This window comes from Alexandromys fortis, unplaced genomic scaffold, assembly GCF_014885135.2.
Source record: "Alexandromys fortis isolate MF-2015 unplaced genomic scaffold, M_Fortis_MF-2015_v1.1 scaffold_43, whole genome shotgun sequence".
Classification (NCBI taxonomy): Eukaryota; Metazoa; Chordata; class Mammalia; order Rodentia; family Cricetidae; genus Alexandromys; species Alexandromys fortis.
Window position 1 is genome coordinate 4,145,047 of NW_026067928.1, and position 17,920 is coordinate 4,162,966.

Here is a 17,920-nt window from a genome sequence, read left to right on the forward strand (position 1 = left end):
TTGCGGTGAATACCAAGTGTGATTGCCATGCTCACTGAGATATATTGGAGCGTAGGGCTTCAAATCAGAGGACAACATGGCTCTGTCTGGTACTGGAAACTACAACAGAGGAAGAAAAAAAGAAAGACAGAAGAAAAGAAAAGAAAGGAAGGAAAGAAAGACAGAAGAAAGAGGAACAAAGGAAGAAATTAAGGAAGAAGGAAAAAAGAAAAAAATGAAACACTTCCTTTATCATAGCCATTTTTCAGTCCCGCTCCTGTGCTTACCCTAGAGTTCTCATCTCTTTCCTGCTAATGTAACTGACTTTCCCAGCATGAGACAAATATGTAATCATCAAGTTTTTAGTCTGTTGAAACTGCCTTTTGTTTACAATGCATTCCTTCTTATTCTGCTCTAGGTATGTGTTTGCTTGTTTATCCATTCATCATTTGAGCCACAGTTGGGTTATTTCCATCTTGGCCAAGGATGACTGGAGATGTTTTAAATATTCACGGTTTAAATATTCGCCATGGAGATGGCGAAGTGATATAAATGTTTGTCTCTCTGGAGCAGAATGCCTAGGAGTGAGGTTTCTGGACCTGGTTGTATTGTGTTTAATTCTAGGTCTAGCCAATATGTTTTCCAATATGACTGCACTTAAAAAAAAATTCAAAAGTCACATTTATTTAAAACTGAAGAGAGGGCTCTTTGGCTAAGAGCACTGGTGACTTTTCCAGAGGACATGAGTTTGGTTCCCAGCATACAAATGGTTTCTCACAATCATCAGTAAATTTGGTTGCAGGAGGTCTGACACAGTCTTCTAGTCTCTCTGGGCACTGTATTCACATACATATAGTACACATACACTCACACATGCAGGCAAAATACATATATACTCATGTATATGAATGAATGAATGAATTTTTACAATGCATTTGTTTATGTATTTGTGGAGACTACATCTTAGGGGATTTTAGGGGAAGGGTAAGTAAGATCAAAATGCAATGTATGAAATTCTTAGAGTTAATAAAAATATTAAACATTTTAAACAAAAATCCTTTCTTTAAATTAACAAATATTTTATCACAGAATATACTAAAGCTTTTTGTTCTAGCCATGGTGACTTTCACAGAACAAAATATTTAAATTTTAAAACTGTTCAATTTGTTGTTTCTCGTTTATGCATTATCAAAGAACTCTGTATATGCCATTGCGTGGCATAAAAATTCCTAAGCTTTAATGCTACAAAATTTATACTTTTAGATTTTGTCTTTAAATCTATAATGCTTTCAACTGAATTTTGCATACACTCTTAAGTTTGACTTTAAGCGTTTTTTCTTGGTGCTTGAGCTGATATGAGCTAAATATTTGTATCTCTCTAAGAAGACAATGCTGAAGCTCAAATTCTTAATGAGACATTTTCAATGGATGTCTTTGGACTTAGCTAAAAGGTAGCCATTAGCAAGCCAGGAAAGGGGCTCTCATCAGGATCTGGGCCTGTTGACACTTTGATACACTACTCCTTAGCCTTGGGGCCACTGAGGAAAAAAAAAAAAGTCTACTATTTAAGCTAGCCAGTCCATGGTTTTCTGATGTACCAGGCAGAGCTAAGACATAGATGGGCACTTCTCCCATCACTATTTGTTGAGTATCCTTGTCTTTGGAGGGGGTAATAGACACCTGAGAGATTGTGAAGCCCTGCTTCTCGATGATCTGCTCTGTTTGAATGACATACGTGCTAGCCCTTTAGAATGTACTCCCCCGGCTTTTCATTCTGCAGCTTTATAGAAGTCTTAAAATAAGATGTCATTTCTCCATAGCTACTCTTTTCTCAAAACTGTTTTGGCTTTTTATTAGCCCATTCATATAGGCTGTAAAAACCAGCATGTCTGTATAACAGTAAAACCCTGGCTGAAATTTTCATTTTCAAAACTGAATGCAAATTTCCATTGTCTGTAGAGAAATTTCAGGAGAATTTTTATCTTTGATTCTGGTTAGGTTTTTCCAGAGTCCTTAGGATTATCTTTGGGTTTGCTACAAACACTATTATATCATCTGCAGAGACATTTTAGTTCTTTTAACTTAAATCTAAATTTAAAAATAACTCTTTGTTGACTTACGATACTGTCTTATATTGATCACTTTGAAATTGTTTTCTATCCCTACCTCTGATGCGACAAATGATCAGTCAGAGTTGCTGAAGAAAAGAAACGTACTATCTTACAGTTTTGCTGGTCAGGTATGAGAAATAGGTCTTGACTGGCTAAAATCAAGGTATTGGCAGCACTGCCTTCTTTTCCAGAGGTTGTCAGTAAGAATCAATTTTCTTTGTTTTTCCACTTACTTTAGGCTACAAGTTTTCATTGGTTCTTGTCCCCCTTCCATCTTTGAAGGCAATGTGTTCAGATTCTCTCTGACACTGGCTTATTTTCTTCCTTGTTCTGCTTGACTAGACCCTGGGGATAGTGTTGAGCATGCTGGGAAACCAGGGTTGACATATTGTGGTTGGATATTTAGATTTAATTTCCATTTTGTATAGGACCCATCCATAATCACAACTTCTGGGAGATTAGACTATGAGTACTTTTGGAGAACACTTATTTTGCATAGCATACATAGAGTATATATCCTTGCTTCATTCTTGATCTTAAGGAAAACATTCAATATTCTGGCAAGTATGTTGTTAGTTGTAAAGGTTTTCTGGGTAGCTGTTTTGAGATTAAAATTCATGCTACAGATGAGTATGGTAGCTCATGTTTGGGATCCCAATATTTATGCAGCTGAGAAAGGAAGATTTTCATGCCTGTGTGGAAGCCTGCGTTACATGAAAGACCAAAGCAAGCAGTAAGCAACCAACCAACCAAACAAAACACCCTCACACCTTTTTCATTTTCTTAACATCTTCTTAAGAGAACTGGGACTTGAAATTAAGGTATTGTATATGCCAAGCAAATAATTTCCCATTGAACTACATCCTCAGTTCTTTGTAAATTTTAAATTTCTTAAAATTACCAAGGCTGGCCTTGATCCATTTGGGATTTGATGTTGCAAAGCTAATAATTTTCTTATCTTTCTGAACAGCAGGAGTCATTAGCCTAAATATCCAACTCCTGGTCTCTCAGCGTGTTTGTCTGAGAATGGATGAAGATACACAACTTATTCTAGCAAACAGTTCCCACTCTGCTGTTGCTCGTCTTCCTCTCTTTTTCTCCTAAGCCTCCACTCTCATAGTGGACGTCTTTTCTATGTTTCCTATGGTCCAACATGATCTTCTGATTATGCCTGCTTTATGCACACCACATCATAAAATAGTTCTGATTGTATTTCACAAATGTATGCTAACAATACATGTAATGACACCGTGTTAATCCCCTACTCCAGTCACACATGGCTGATGGAAGAACAGGAGACTTAGGGAATAAATGAGTGGCTGGCCTGGCAACCATGGAGAAAGCTCAGTGCTGACGCTTTGTGTGTAGCGGGAAGCAGCGTGTACCCGTGCCTGGAGCACGTGGCAGGAGAACATGTAGAGCCACAGAGCAGCAGGCAGCAGTCAGGAGCGGAAGAACACAGGAAGGAGAGAGACGGCAGTAGGCTAACTTCTGTTCTTACCTCAAACCCCTACAATCAGTTCTCTGTCTCCTGATTGATGCTTCTGAAAGTTTAATATGTTTCAGTAGAACAAGACCGGAAAATTGGAGGATGTCCTCAGGACTACCCTGCTGATTTCCACCAAGTCTAGTTTGAATGAAATGAGAAATCAAAGTGTAGCTATGTTCCATTTCTCTGAGAACCTAAAGGTTTTTTCCCCTTTTCTTTTCTTTTCTTTTCTTTTCTTTTCTTTTCTTTTCTTTTCTTTTCTTTTTTTTCTCTCCCTGGGAGAAAAATCCTCCCCCTTGAGAAAGTTGATGTGACATCCGAGTCCACATAATTCTTCTTTCTTCCATAAATAAAATGTTGACCAACGTGATCCTGGATATTTCATTGTCTTGCTGACATCAACATGGTAATTGGTAGTAATGCCTACAAAAATCAAAGCCTTTCAGAAATGATAGGCTTGATTTAGGAGCACTGACAGGGCTCTCATTAAATCAGTGAGGGCCGTGTAGGACAAATGCCTGGATTCCTTTATTCATCACTGTTAGCACCTCAGGGAGCCTCATTGGAAATGCACATGAGTGAGCAGGTAGGAAATCTCTTCCAAACGCAGAGAACAAGGAAAATGGGAGCAGGACGCTGAAGATTTACCTTACAGAAAAAAATTAAATCATCATTCCTTGAGTAAATTATGCATTTTATACAAGCCGAAATGTTCAGTATTTAAGAGCCTTGGAGGGATAAATATGAACTACATTAAATGTTTGAAGAGTCTGAGTTAAAGCTGAGGGGATTTCTCATCATTATCAGCAGCGAGCAATGGTCCACTGGATTACTTCAGGGAAAAATTTCAAACACTCTTACTTATGAACCAGTAATAAGAATTCTGCTTCAGTTGGCTCTGCATCGCCCTCTCTGCTCCTCCTCTGCTCATTTTTGACACACTCTTGAGCCAGCTCCGGCATCCCTTCACATACACAAAGAGAAGTAACAGGATAGACTGCAAGAAAATTTCTACAGAGATGCCACAAGTTATAGAGAAAACAAAAGGTAGAAAACAAGAAGTATAGCAGAAAGAAAAGAAAATTACAAAGGGAAGGAAAAGGCAGGTGAGGGGGAACACAGGGACATCCACATCACGCAACAGGAGAAAAGCTGGGACACAATGTGCAGAATGGAAAGGCACAGCCCACGGAGACCTGCACACAGGTGTGCCTTTTGTTGCTGTAAAATGAAAACCATTTGCACTGTACCTAATGGAGTATAAACATGGAAGATGCAAGGGGGCTCTCTATCTAGAAGACGGAGGTTTCAGTGCCTGAGAGAATGAGAAAAACACCAGTTTACCCTTTCCAGGTACTGGGGAGTCCAGGAGTTGACAAACTAATCTGCATAGTATTTAGAAACCAGGAACAGCCACCCTCTGCCTTAAGAGTCCTATTGGCTCAAGGGCCCCTGGATTTCTTAGAATAAACAAGGCTGGGGATTTTGAGAGATTAGGTGGTTCAATAGCCAGGAAAGGGATTAAGGAAGGAGCTATGTATTAACATGCACAAGCCCCATTGTGAGGCCAGCCCTTGTAGGTGTCATTCAGGTGAGTATGATTGGGCAGTATTGTCATGAACCATCTTTTGGGTGGATATGGCAGAGATGGGGACAATGATACTCTGTGAAGGCAAAGACAAAGGTCTTTCCTCAGTGACACCCCAGGTGCAGCAATGGGGCAGGTAGTGAGATTTAGTGAGCTTACTTTTTGTGGCTACTGCAGGAGCACGTGGCTTGTCTTGCTTGCTTTCAGGACAGGTCTACTCATCCAAAGTTATTTTCCTTTCTATCCTTATTGTGACCTCTTTTGATTCAAGGCAATTTTAGGGAGTGCTAGACTAGGCAATAGTCAAGGGGAAAAAGAGCATAAAAATGAAGTCAAATCAACTCATAACAGTGAAAGCGTGGGCTGTGCTCAGGCTAAAGTGCTTCACATTTTCAAATAAACCAACATGAGAGGACAAATCATCACTTTTCCAGAGCCGTAAATAATGCAGTAGTCTTCTATGAAGAAGCAGTTTTTTACTTAAGCCCGCATTTGCTATCAAGTCGTAGAAAACAACATCGTGCCTAGAAAGCTGGTACTCTGATATTTTAAATTTCCTCTGAAATTCTTGTCACTGTATCCCTGGGGGCAGGCTGCTTGATTTTGATCTGGACCTTGCTACTCTCTAGTTGTGTTTAACCTGTGATGTGGTTGTGAAGTAATGGTTATAAATACCCCCATTGAGTTGTTTAGGGAAGTGCTGCTCTTGGCTCTCATAAAATGCTCGTTGTAACATCTGATCGGTAAAGGATTCAGCAGACAGGCTCTAAGAAAATTGAAAACTGACCCTTGCTAGGCTCTGACATTGAAAGATATTCATGATGGAAGAACAAAGGGACTGAAAAGTAGCTTAGATTGAGCTGAGGATGTTGGTTGAGTAAGAGTGCCTGAGGATGTATTTGGAGCGCTAGCTGAATTCACAGCCTACAATAATGACCCATCCGAGGACAGAGATGAGGAACCGCTGCAGCCAAGAGAGTGTGTGACTTGCAGCAGTCAAGGACAGGGCAACTGGGCATGAGCAAAACTCCTCTTTCCAGTAAAGAGCAACATTCTTCAAACCGCAAAAGGACACAACACTGGCTCAAACAACAGGCATTAGGCTTTGATAATCAGTGTGACATGGGTTGAAAGTCAGACAGTATATATCTACCTGTCTCTGTGACCACTAGGACAATTGTATTCATTTTTATGGGAAACAAGCTGTAGGGATGTAGAATACAGACAAATATTATTACCTTTGGGATATCATTTTTTTTGTTAGAAAATAGAATTAGGATTAAAAGAATTAAGACATGCCCATAATCAATGAAGTGGATTGGATAAGATGTGTTAAATTAAAATGCAGACTTGCAATTTGGTTCTACGCTGTCAGTTCCATGACTATAAGTAGAAATAAAGATGGCTTTAAGGACATCCACTAATGACCTTATATCATCTAGCTACATTTTAGCAGTGGTACAGTACCCTCCCATACTGACTCCACACAACTGTGGTCTGGCTGGTAATTTGCTTTGTTTATTGAGTTGCTAGCCACATAAGATGGACATATACTTGAACATATTTATATCCTGGGAATCCTATTTGTTTTTCTGAGACTGACTGTGGTGTGAAGTGGCTTAGTTTGCTATATATGATAAAATATAAACATTAGAAATGAGCCTAAAGTTGAAGATTTACTTAAAATTATAAGGTACAATTGCCAAGTGTGAAAGCAAGGCTCTCCTATACAGCCCTTCTCCAGCTGAACTGGCCCTGATGAAGTGCCAAGACAATTCGTATGATCATCATCATCATTCCATAACATCATTTTACAAATTATGTACTTGATGTTTTTAAGTATGAATTTAATTATACAAATTGTAACAAACAATGCCAAGGTTCATCTCCAGGTCTGCCAGTGAACAAATCCCATGGTCTTTCCAATGAGCCAGGATTTTGATGGACCTCCTCAGACAACAAATAAGGCATAGGCTTAGAGGCACAACTTGGATTTATTCAATGTGATATAATATTTCACACTGGATACTTATCTACCTAATATCTTTATTTGACAGTTCCCAGAATAAGAAAATATGCCCAATAAACATTTCTTGAACTGATATACAAATGTATGAAATGCATTTTTAAATGTCCTGGTCTACGTAACACACCTAAAAATAAATAAAATGGTAGTATGGGTAAGACTACTGTATGAAAGAATATGAATTTAAATACCAAACTGAACTGTTTATTAGGATATATAACTCTGTGTAGTTATCTGCAATCTCAGTGGAAAAATGTAGGGTTAAGGTCTTTATTACAGATTTTAGTATATTAATAGAATAATAATTTTTAAGAAGTTGTTTTATCTTCAGTAAAACATTGTATAAATAGTAGATAACATTAATTTACTGAATAAGAAGTGGAAAGCACTGTGAGCACAGACTATATATAATTTGTTACTGACCCTATCAACCTTATATATATAGTATTTATATATATATAGTACATATTTGGCAATTAGAGTGTAATTATCATATAAACATATTAGTAAGGCTATAGCATTAAAACATTTTTTAATCCATAAAAAGTGATTGGGAGTCATTTATTAGGGTAAACCTTAATAGATCCACAGAGTAAAGAAGAAAATAGAAGGTGATCTCTACTCTCCATGATCAAAAAAGGGGCTCACCTATCTCCTTTGGGTACTCTGTATTCCTCTTGTATGCCTATTAATCTCCCATAAGTCTACCAGACAAGCCTTTATACCTGGCAGCTGAATGTGGACCCTACCCTACAAACCAAGGCTCGGCTCCACTGACACTCTTGGGAGAACAACACAAATGAATCTGCAACTATAGAAAATAAGAACAACTACTAAGTAAGAAATACATTCATCATGTCCATTTCATTAATATTTGGTAAATTCAGAGAAAATCTTATCTTGGTGAGTCCAAAATTTTGTATCTAATTTACTTGCTATTATAACTAAGAAAAACTGTATCTATTGCTATCTAATATTTAATCCTATCAGAAACCCAGGAAGACTATACTATTACCTGAGTAAACAGGACATGAAAAGATAGCAACTTTCAAAACTAAGAAATGACAGAGACAGCTGACTGCCTGAACAGTCACCCAAGGTTCCTCTGCAACATTGGGGCATTCATCTTTGGCCTATGGGTCTAAAATATATGCAAGATTTTTCTGTGAAGCGGGAATTTTGAAGGACTTCCTAACTTTTCTTGGCAAAGTTTAGTAGCTGCCTACTTTTGTGACCTGCTTATTCAATTTGGGCAGTACAATGTTACCAGTTGAGGCAGGGGCAGTTTCTTTGTCCAGTGGCTAACTTTGCCATACTCTTTTGGCATGAACTGATGGTGCCAAGAAAACTGATTTTCTCGCTGTCATGAAAAGGTCTACATTAATAAAACATTAAAATGTCATATTCTATTGGTCTCTTGATATGTTTGAAGACTACTGATTTATTTAAATTATGTCTCTGATTGATTTTGAAAATATGCCTAAAATGACTCTAAGTTTTATTGTCAGCGATGACTAACTTTTCACCTGTATTTCTTCATTGTCCTAAATAGCTTTCAAGGACTAGAACTTTACATTTCATAAAATGAGCTGCATTGATACGGTGTTGACAGAGGCTTCTGTTCCTCCTGGTCCTGCAACCATTCAGTCCCAAAGAAACACACAGAGGCCTACATTAATTATAAACTGGTTGTCTTGAGTAGTTTGTAGTCCAAAGCTGATCTTTGGGTGGTTTTGCAGCTTTGTGGTGTTTCCACTACCAAGGTGGATTCATCATTGTGGGACCCTGACATCCTTTTGAAGACTTCAATGGCTGCGGTTAGTAATTTTTATGGTTCACGGAAGGGAACTTAAGCATTTTAAAAGTCATATGCAGCAGATATCAGAAAACTTAAAGTGTTACAAGCTATTAAATACATCAGGGAATACACAAATGCAGTTCATAGTTACCTGCCCCATACTCAAACCTGAAATCATGTATAGTAATCTAGATGTAGCCTATTTCTAGAATCAGGGAGTGCTCTATATAACCACTAATAACATTACAGAAATTATATTAATTTAATTTATGATATATATATATCATAAATTTTAAGATAAATTTTTGTACCTTAAGAAAATTTTTAAGAAGTCAAAATAAAACCAAAAGACAATGAGATTAGGGACAATATAAGAGTCAGTAATCTTGATTGTTCTCCTGTGCCATACCAGGTGAATCTTTAGACATGAGACAGAAGTTTTAGATTTTCCTTTAGCAAGCATGCTTGGGTTTAGAGAAAAGAGAGTGCCGTGCTCCAACTCCAAAGCCAGCTTTATTTTTTAATTGAATTGGAGCCATAAAAAGACCAGTTGCCTTATATATCTGTAGAGAACAGTAAAGACAAACACTTGGTAGGATTTGTGAGATTTTATCCTGTTGGAAGTGCGCTATACCTTTAGACCAATTTGTTCTTTTTCTTGGGGAATTTTCTCTGGGTGATGTGTCCTTCTTTTAATGTCTCATTTGCCCAGTGATCTTCAGAGTTCCTAGTTGGGTGTTCTTATTCTCCTGGAAAGACCAAAAGAAAACCCTGCCTCAATCCTATCTTTGAGGAGTTTCTTTTTTTCCTTTTCCTTTTTTTCCTCTTTCTTTTTTTCTTCCTTTTTGGCAGACGATATCTGATTAAATGAAAGGCATTTGTTAGTCTTATCAGTTAGTTTAGATTGAAGAGCCACAGTGCTTGATGAACTATACCCTTTCCTAATCAAGAGGTCTCTCCTGTTCGAATCTAATCTTTATCAATTCTGATGGTACCCATAGCTTTTCTTCTCCTGTTGTAACAAAATCCAACTGGTTTCCATTTTGAGGTCAACACATCTTTAAAATATGCAGGCTGATTTAATTAAGTAGGTTTTTTTTTTTTCTACTGTATTTTTTCCACTCTGTATTTTCCCAGCTGTCATACCTTTCTCCTTAGTGCTGAGGAAATTTAAAGTTACTAGGAGATGTGCAGGGGTAATCAGCTGCAGTGACAATATTCGACTATGCTGGCACAGAGGCCCAGTGCAGTGGGGGCTGCTCAGCTGCTGTGGGGGTGGGGCCGTAAGTTGTCTGATTAGCTAATGTAAGGAAACCTGTAGGAGAACTCTGTGCAGCTGGGATGCAGTGTTTAATAGGATGCCTTTCTAGCAGTGGCTGTCACTGTTTAGCATTCCTCCTGTGTCTTCTTCTCTCTCCCCAAGTCCACCAGAGAACTCCCCGGCTCACTCCTACCAGCTAAACCAAAACCCGCCTCTATTGGCAGTCTTGGAGCAACAACACAAAAAATTTTTCTGAAACACAAAGTAATTCCTTAAGTTGGTGCATAAGATAACTTTTTCTAAAATAGAGTCATAATGTAAGTATTCAATTCCACATGTAACATCTTATGAATTCCTATTCTTTAAATTTATAGATTACACAACGAAATATTTTAAAGTTTAAAATATTTAAAAAAATTATCAGTTTGATGTCACTTTGTGGGTGGGAAACAAAACCATGGTTTATAAATCATTAAATCTTTAATTTACTATAAATGTGTGGATTTTAGTTGAAATGGTGATTTCATCCTCAGTCATCAATAAGTGGCAGTTACTAGTGGAATCCCCATTTTCTCCATTCCTTTGCAGCTAGGTCAGCACAAGAGATACCCCCAAGACAGTATACTCTCCTCTCTTTACACAAAATCCAGCTAAGCTACCTTCTGTTTAACGGACTTGACTGTGTTTAAGACTTCACTCATTTCCCATAGTAGCAAACTGACACAAACACCCACAAATACATACCCCCCCCACACACACTCACACAGAAAGAGAGGGGGACCTCTGGAGAAACAACAGCAACCCAAAAGAGCGTGTTCTCATCAAAGGTAGAAGATGCTATTTCCCAGGAATCTCCCTATAAATTTCACTGCTGCCAATGCAAAAGAATTGAGACTGTAGGAAAAATCTATGCCCTATATTCACTGAAGGTTTTCTCTTCTGTGGGTGAAGTATGAGCTAGAGCTAAGAGAGGGTGGAATTAGTGTTTTGAATTACACTCAGTCTTAATACTAGAACTGATAAAAGAGTTTTAGCTGCTTGAGAGGAGATGGGGTTAGTCATTACAAAAACAAAACAAAACAAAATAAGCCCAGAATTTTATACCTGTCTGGGATATTTAAGTCGTTAGAGTCCTGTTGAATGAAAAAGTTTAATTTCTTTTCCTTTATAAAAGCAAGATTCGGTAAACTTCCCTGACTTATATACTTCACTGATTGGTGAGGTTCAGCTAAGTTTATTTTATATACATCTCTTTAAAAAGTATAAAATTGTCTTTTCCTTAAAACAGAAAAAAATTCAATAACTATGAATTATTTACAAGTGGAGATGATCAATGGGAACAGAAATGTTCATTCTCTGTATTTAAGAAATAAATGTTACAGACTGTGGTAGTTGGAGTGTTACTATTAGACAGTGTGGCATGGGCATACCTGTGGCTTTGTGGAGAATGTATGTCACTGTGGAGGCATGCTTTGAGATCTCATGGATGCTCAAGACACACCTCAGAACACCTCCTGTTGCCTGCAGGATATAGATGTAACTCCATCTCCACTCTCAGCTCCTTCTTCAGTACCTTGTCTGCCTGTATGTCACCATGTCCCACTGTGATGATAATGGACTAAACCTCTAAAACTGTAAGTTTTAAGTTGCCCAATTAAATGTTTTTCCCTCGTAAGAGTTGCCGTGGTTGGTCATGGTGTCTCTTCACAGCAACAGAACGCCTAACTAACATGCAGACCTTTGAGAAATGAGCTTGCTTCCCACACACGCCACGCATTTACCCACTTTCCACATAACCCTTTGGCGATATTTTAGAAACTTGAAACTTCATTTTCACACCCAGTCTCTTCAGATCAAGAAAGTACTAGAAAATATCATCTTGGTAAGGACGATGATGAAATAAAAAGCCTCTTCTGAGATGATTGTCTTAGAGATAATAAATTCTCTTTCTTTTGTTCCATTTTATCAACAGCATATTTTAATTGCATCTTTCCACACAGAGATTGGTTTAACAAGATAAACATGAAAAGGAAATTATTACATCGTTGTCCCAATTCTCAGTCTACTAAGTAAATACAAAGCAGTGTGACAGAATTATGTGGCAGAAGCACGCTCCCTATCCTGGCGGACACATACCCACAGGAAGATACTCATCCAAAGAAAGAAATTTATCATTGTTGTATTAATTATGATAAATGGAGCTCTTAGAGAAAAACCTCAAAGTCTCTGTGGGTTTGTAAAACAGAATTTTATTCCTCACATAAATCCGGGTGAGTTGTCCTAGGCTTCCAAGGGCTTCAGTTCCTGGCTCTAACTTCCTCCCTCTCTTCTCCCCCTCCTCCTACTCTTCCTTGACTCCCCTTTCTTTCCTGCTTCTTTCTTCCTCCCCTTCTCCTCTTCCATCTCATCCCCCTTATTCCTCCTCCTTCTCCTCACCCTCTCTCTTCTCTCTTTTTTTCCAACACTTCTTTATTTTTTTTCCATTTCTGCTTTTAACTCTTCCATGAATTTATATTTTTCTTAAACTATTTTGCTAGAAAGAGTAATGTAATTCCAGGCATGGAGGTTCATGTCTTTAATGACAATACTTGGGGGGCAGGGGCAGGGGGATCTCCGTGAGTTCAAGCTCAGTCTGTTCTACAAGCAAGTGCTGGGACTGCCAGGGCAATTACACAGAGAAACCATGTTTCTAAAGAAAAGACAAAGTCCAGGATATACAATGTCTCTAGCTGTTTCCTGCCACTGCTCCTCCATTTTAACCTTAGTGTGCTTGACTTTAACTTCATCATGAATGACAAGGTTATTGCAGTTTCCTTAACTGACTTTTATTTGAAAAGGTGATTATTTTTGGCGAGATTCATGAATGCCTTCTTGGTTTCTTGATTGACAAGCTCTATGCATTTCTCTACCTTCTCCTTACACCTGTTTTGGCATTTTAAAGACGGTTGCATTATCTTCTGGCTCATATGGTCCTGATGGAAATATGAGGTCATTGGAACTCATGTTCCACTGCAGGAACCATGTCAGGTTTTTGCTAGCTGCCTCCAAGATTTTCTCTTTATTTTCTTCAGCAATTACCTCAGTGAAGCCTAAATTAGATTACATGTGCATTTATCTTTCTGAGATTTCACCAAACTTCTACGGTCATAAATTTGTTCCTTTTACAAAATTAGGGTGGATGCTGGTCATTATTTATCCGAATACCTGGCTCTGCTCTGTTTTTCATCTCCTGCTGAGACTAGTTGCACGCATATTCTAGCTGTTGCCCTTACTCTGTGGGCATCAGAGATGGTTTCATTTTCTTGTCATTTCCCTTTGGGGTTTTTGGTTGGTAAACTTTTATGTAACTTTCTTTAAGTGCACTGATGAGTCTTTCTTCTCCATTTTTCTCTTAAGGCCATGCCGTGAGTTTTAAAAATTCAGACAATCTTCTCAATAAATTCTAGGCTTGTTTTCTATAGGATCTGTATTTGCACTGAGATTTTCTATGCTATAACTCATAAGCATAGTTTTTACGTTCATTGATTTTTCTCTTAAGGATAAGTTGCATTACCTGGTTTCATTACATTTGGAGTACTTTTGAATTGCATAGTGAATGCTATGAATTTTTACATGGAGGCCCTGGGCATTATTGTATTGCCTTGACAGACCTGTTTTCTTCCTTTATTTATTGTCTGTCATAGGGTAGTGGGACAGACACTGAAAATTCCACCTACTGTGGAGGAGCTAATTACCATGTGGGTGCATCTCTCAGTGGCTCTGATGCTTGCAGTCTTCGCTACTCTATTGACGCATGGTTCAGAGGTCACGAAAAAAATCTGGGCAGAATTAAAAGGCCCATCTCTCAGGATCTTCCCTTTCCTTAGTGCGTCTCACCGTGCTCACTGGAATTTATTCTCTAGTTTTCATCCTGGAAAACCTGTGAGTTATATATCAGTTCCAAATACTGTTTGAGTGTAAGCCTTGCCTTGAATTAATAAATGTCTCATGGTTCTTTGACTCTCACGGTGCTCTGGTCTGACCACTCTGGAGTTCAAAACCATTTCCTCCATAGGAGTTCTCCAAGCTTTTCATAGACATGTCCTGCTGACCTCAGAGTACAAAGCCAGTGTGCCAAAGTTCAGGCTTTCCCTCTGGAAGCACATTTTCAGAATCAATTAGATGAGAACAGCATAGGTAAACTCTTCTCTTCTGAGGTTTAGTGTAATTTAAATATTTCTGGTGTGGATGTCATAGTCTTAGGTAGATATTCCTATCCAGTAGCTCCCCTTGAGGAGACAGTTGAGTCCCAAGTTCCTTCCTTCATACCTCCCTATTAAATGTAAACCCTGTAAGGTCAAGTCTGTCTCCCATCCTGAAGGCCTAAATCAGGGTGAAATGCATGGAAGATCTTGGAAAGTGTTGGAAACTATGCAAATATTCCTCTTCTTGTGACTCGGGCTCTGAGTAACATGTAATGGGAAGGGAAAGGGTAAAAATCATTCCACTCATTTGCAAGGGTAATGGGTACCCTTGGCAAAGAAGAAAGCCAGATGCGTTTGGTGAACATCTGACAGTCTTTCCCAAGACAGAAACGCTTTTCCACTGCTTGTTGCAAACTACCCCCCATCTTTAGCTCCTCCGTGGACTTAGCTCGGTTAAGTTTATTTTCAATTTCCCTTCACCAACAGCTGCCTTTAAAGCTGTGTGCACTGAAGGGGTGTTGGGGAAGCGCAGGGGATTGATTATTCCTCACACTACTTTGAACTGTGTGAAAGAAAAGACATTTACTGAAGCCTTGACTGAATATAGTAAGTGGCATTGCTTGAAGGCGGAGCAGATAGAAGGAGGAAAAATTTTATAAGAAACTCCAAAATATACAGTTTTATGGAAAACACCCAGACGTGGGTGGAAAAGTCAGTGCTTTTTATTAAAAGAACTATGGAAAGGAGACTCAACATTTTCAGGAAGGTGTGTCTAGGCTTGGGCATTTTCCAAATTTTTTGGCAACCAGTTTTGTCCTTGGCAAACGACCAAATAACCATTTAGGCTTAGATGCTCATAAATATGCATGGTTCAGAGTGTGAGCGATTCATATCCTCCCTGTGACCTCATGTGGGCTGTAGAATTGGGTATGACTCGATGTTCTGAGCATTTACTCCTCCTTGAAACTAGGTCCCAAAATTACAAAACAGAAAAACATATCTGACTAGTTCATCTAGAGAAAGTGGAAAAATGAAATAATACCTTGTAGTAATATTTTTCATGACACATGGAAAATCACATCAAATTATATGGGCTATTCTTGATGAATCAAATTGTGACAGGAAAAAAGGAAATGCAACTATTAAAATTCATCTTCTTCTATACTTCATAAAATGGCAAATCTTTCTGTTTCTCAAGTTGAAGATTGTATTCATCTACAATATATCTAAATTTAAAAGTGGACTCTGTACAATTGTGTTTATACCAATGTGATTACATTCACTTTGCCTTTTTATGTAATTTGGGAAACTTCTACGTTTATTTGCACATCTTTTTCCCCCTGTTTTTTGGCAAGGTTTCTCTGTAGCTTTGGAGCCTGTCCTGGAACTAGCTCTTGTAGTTTAGGCTGGCCTTGAACTCACAGCCCACCTCTGCCTCCCTGAGTGCTGGGATTAAAGGCATGTGCCACCACTGCCCTGCTCTTATCTGCAGATCTTGTGTGTGTGTGTGTGTGTGTGTGTGTGTGTGTGTAGTGCGAGTGTGAGAGCATGCCTGTGTAGGTGTGCACAGTTATTTGTGATGCACATGCAGGGGTGTACCAGTGTGTGCAGAGGTTAGAAGTCAATATTGAGTTGCCTTCCTTGATTATATTCCACTATTCTTTGCAAGACATGGTATCTCACTGAGCCAGAGCTTGCTGAGTGGTTTGACTAGATGGCCAAAGGACTCCATGGATCTGCCTGTCTCTACCTTCGAGTGCTTTGCTCACATGTGTGTAACATACCCAGCTCTTACGTGGTTGCTCAGTAGCTGGTCCCAGGTGTGTGACAAGTACTACCTTGCTTTATGACTTTTCATTTGAATATGGCTTATATGAGAAATAAAATACGAATATACTATGTACTCTATTCCATTTATATCATTAATTGCAACAGCTGTCAAGGTCAAGTAAATGTTTTCTAAACTGTAAGAGTCGGAGCTAGGGAAATAGTTTAGTTAATAAAGCAAATTACTTATCAGATTTAGGAGTAACATTCAATACGCCAAACTCATGTAAAAATGTTGGGAATGGTGATACATGCTTGTAATCCCAGAACTGGGGAGGTAGAACAGGCAGATACTTGGGGCTTGCTGCTAAGCCAGACTAACTTACAGAACTAGATCTAGGCCAGTGACTGAGTCTATTTCAAAATAAAGGTGGTCAGTACCCAAAGAACCACACCTGAGGTTATCCTCTGGCCTCATACCTGAACATGTCTACAAACATGCATAGCATGCATAGAAACTGTGTGAACATGATGAAACAAGAGCTGCTACTATATAACAGGGTCACGGTTATATAGTATTGCATATATATAACAAGTTGCATCAAGTGTAGGGTCACAGGCCTATAATCTCAGCATTCAGGGGCCTGAGGCAAGGGGCTAGAGGCCAGATTGGTTAAAATAGCTAAATTACTTTTTCGGAAAACACAGAAGTCACAATTGAAAGGAAAATGAGAAATAAAAGGGTACAAAATATTGTAAAATAATTGATTATGAATTATTGACTCAAATGGAAAGGCAGAAGGTGCTGAAGTGATTATGTGACTCAATGCAAAATGGACACAATGTTGAGTGCGTGTGTGTCCCTGCAAAACTCAAGAGTTTGAAATTCATACCCTAGGAGTGAGTAGTGTGATGTAATTAGGTCATTAGGTCAAAGGGCACAGAGATGAGATTGTGTTCTTATAAAGAGACCAGTAAGAGGCTCCCTTCCCTACTATCTAGAAGGTCCCTTCAAGGAGTATTAGTGCTGGGTCTGCTGGCTTCATGATCCCAGGCTTCCTAGCCCCAAGAACTGTGAGAAATAATTCTCTTTTGTTTATGAAGCTTTCAAGTTCATGGTATCTTGTTAGAGCATCTGAAGAGGACTGCAACAGAGGAAGAGACATGATTCTAGTATTAGTGAACAGTTTATAAGGACGGAGACTTTTCAAGGTCTGTATATAATAAGGCAAACCTAACTAACAGAACATTAACAGAGAAACAACAGTGTTTATGCTTAGGAATGGGGACATTGTTCCAGTTAGGAAAAGCCTGAAATGATGAGTGAACCTTGACTTATACCCCACATTGGCTTCCTGAGAGACAAAGGATAGTTCTGAGGGGTAGGAATGGAGGTGAAGAACATGGGAGAAGCCCTGTCATAAATCAAATGAGGCTGAAATATGTACTTCAACACATTACACTGTGGGAACATGAAAACAGAACTCAGGCAAAAAAAGAAGAGTAAGTAAAATTTATTACACACACCATTCAATTATGAAGGGAATTGAAGCAAATGGTCCTCTGTATAACATCAGTAAGATTATAGCATTTCTCTACTCAGGAGTAAATCAGTGTTTAAATCTTTGAATGATTTCATAACAACAGAAAATCAAATTCCCTTAGTCGATGACTTTGGTGTCAGCCACAATTAAATTTGAACCTTCATTCCTCATCA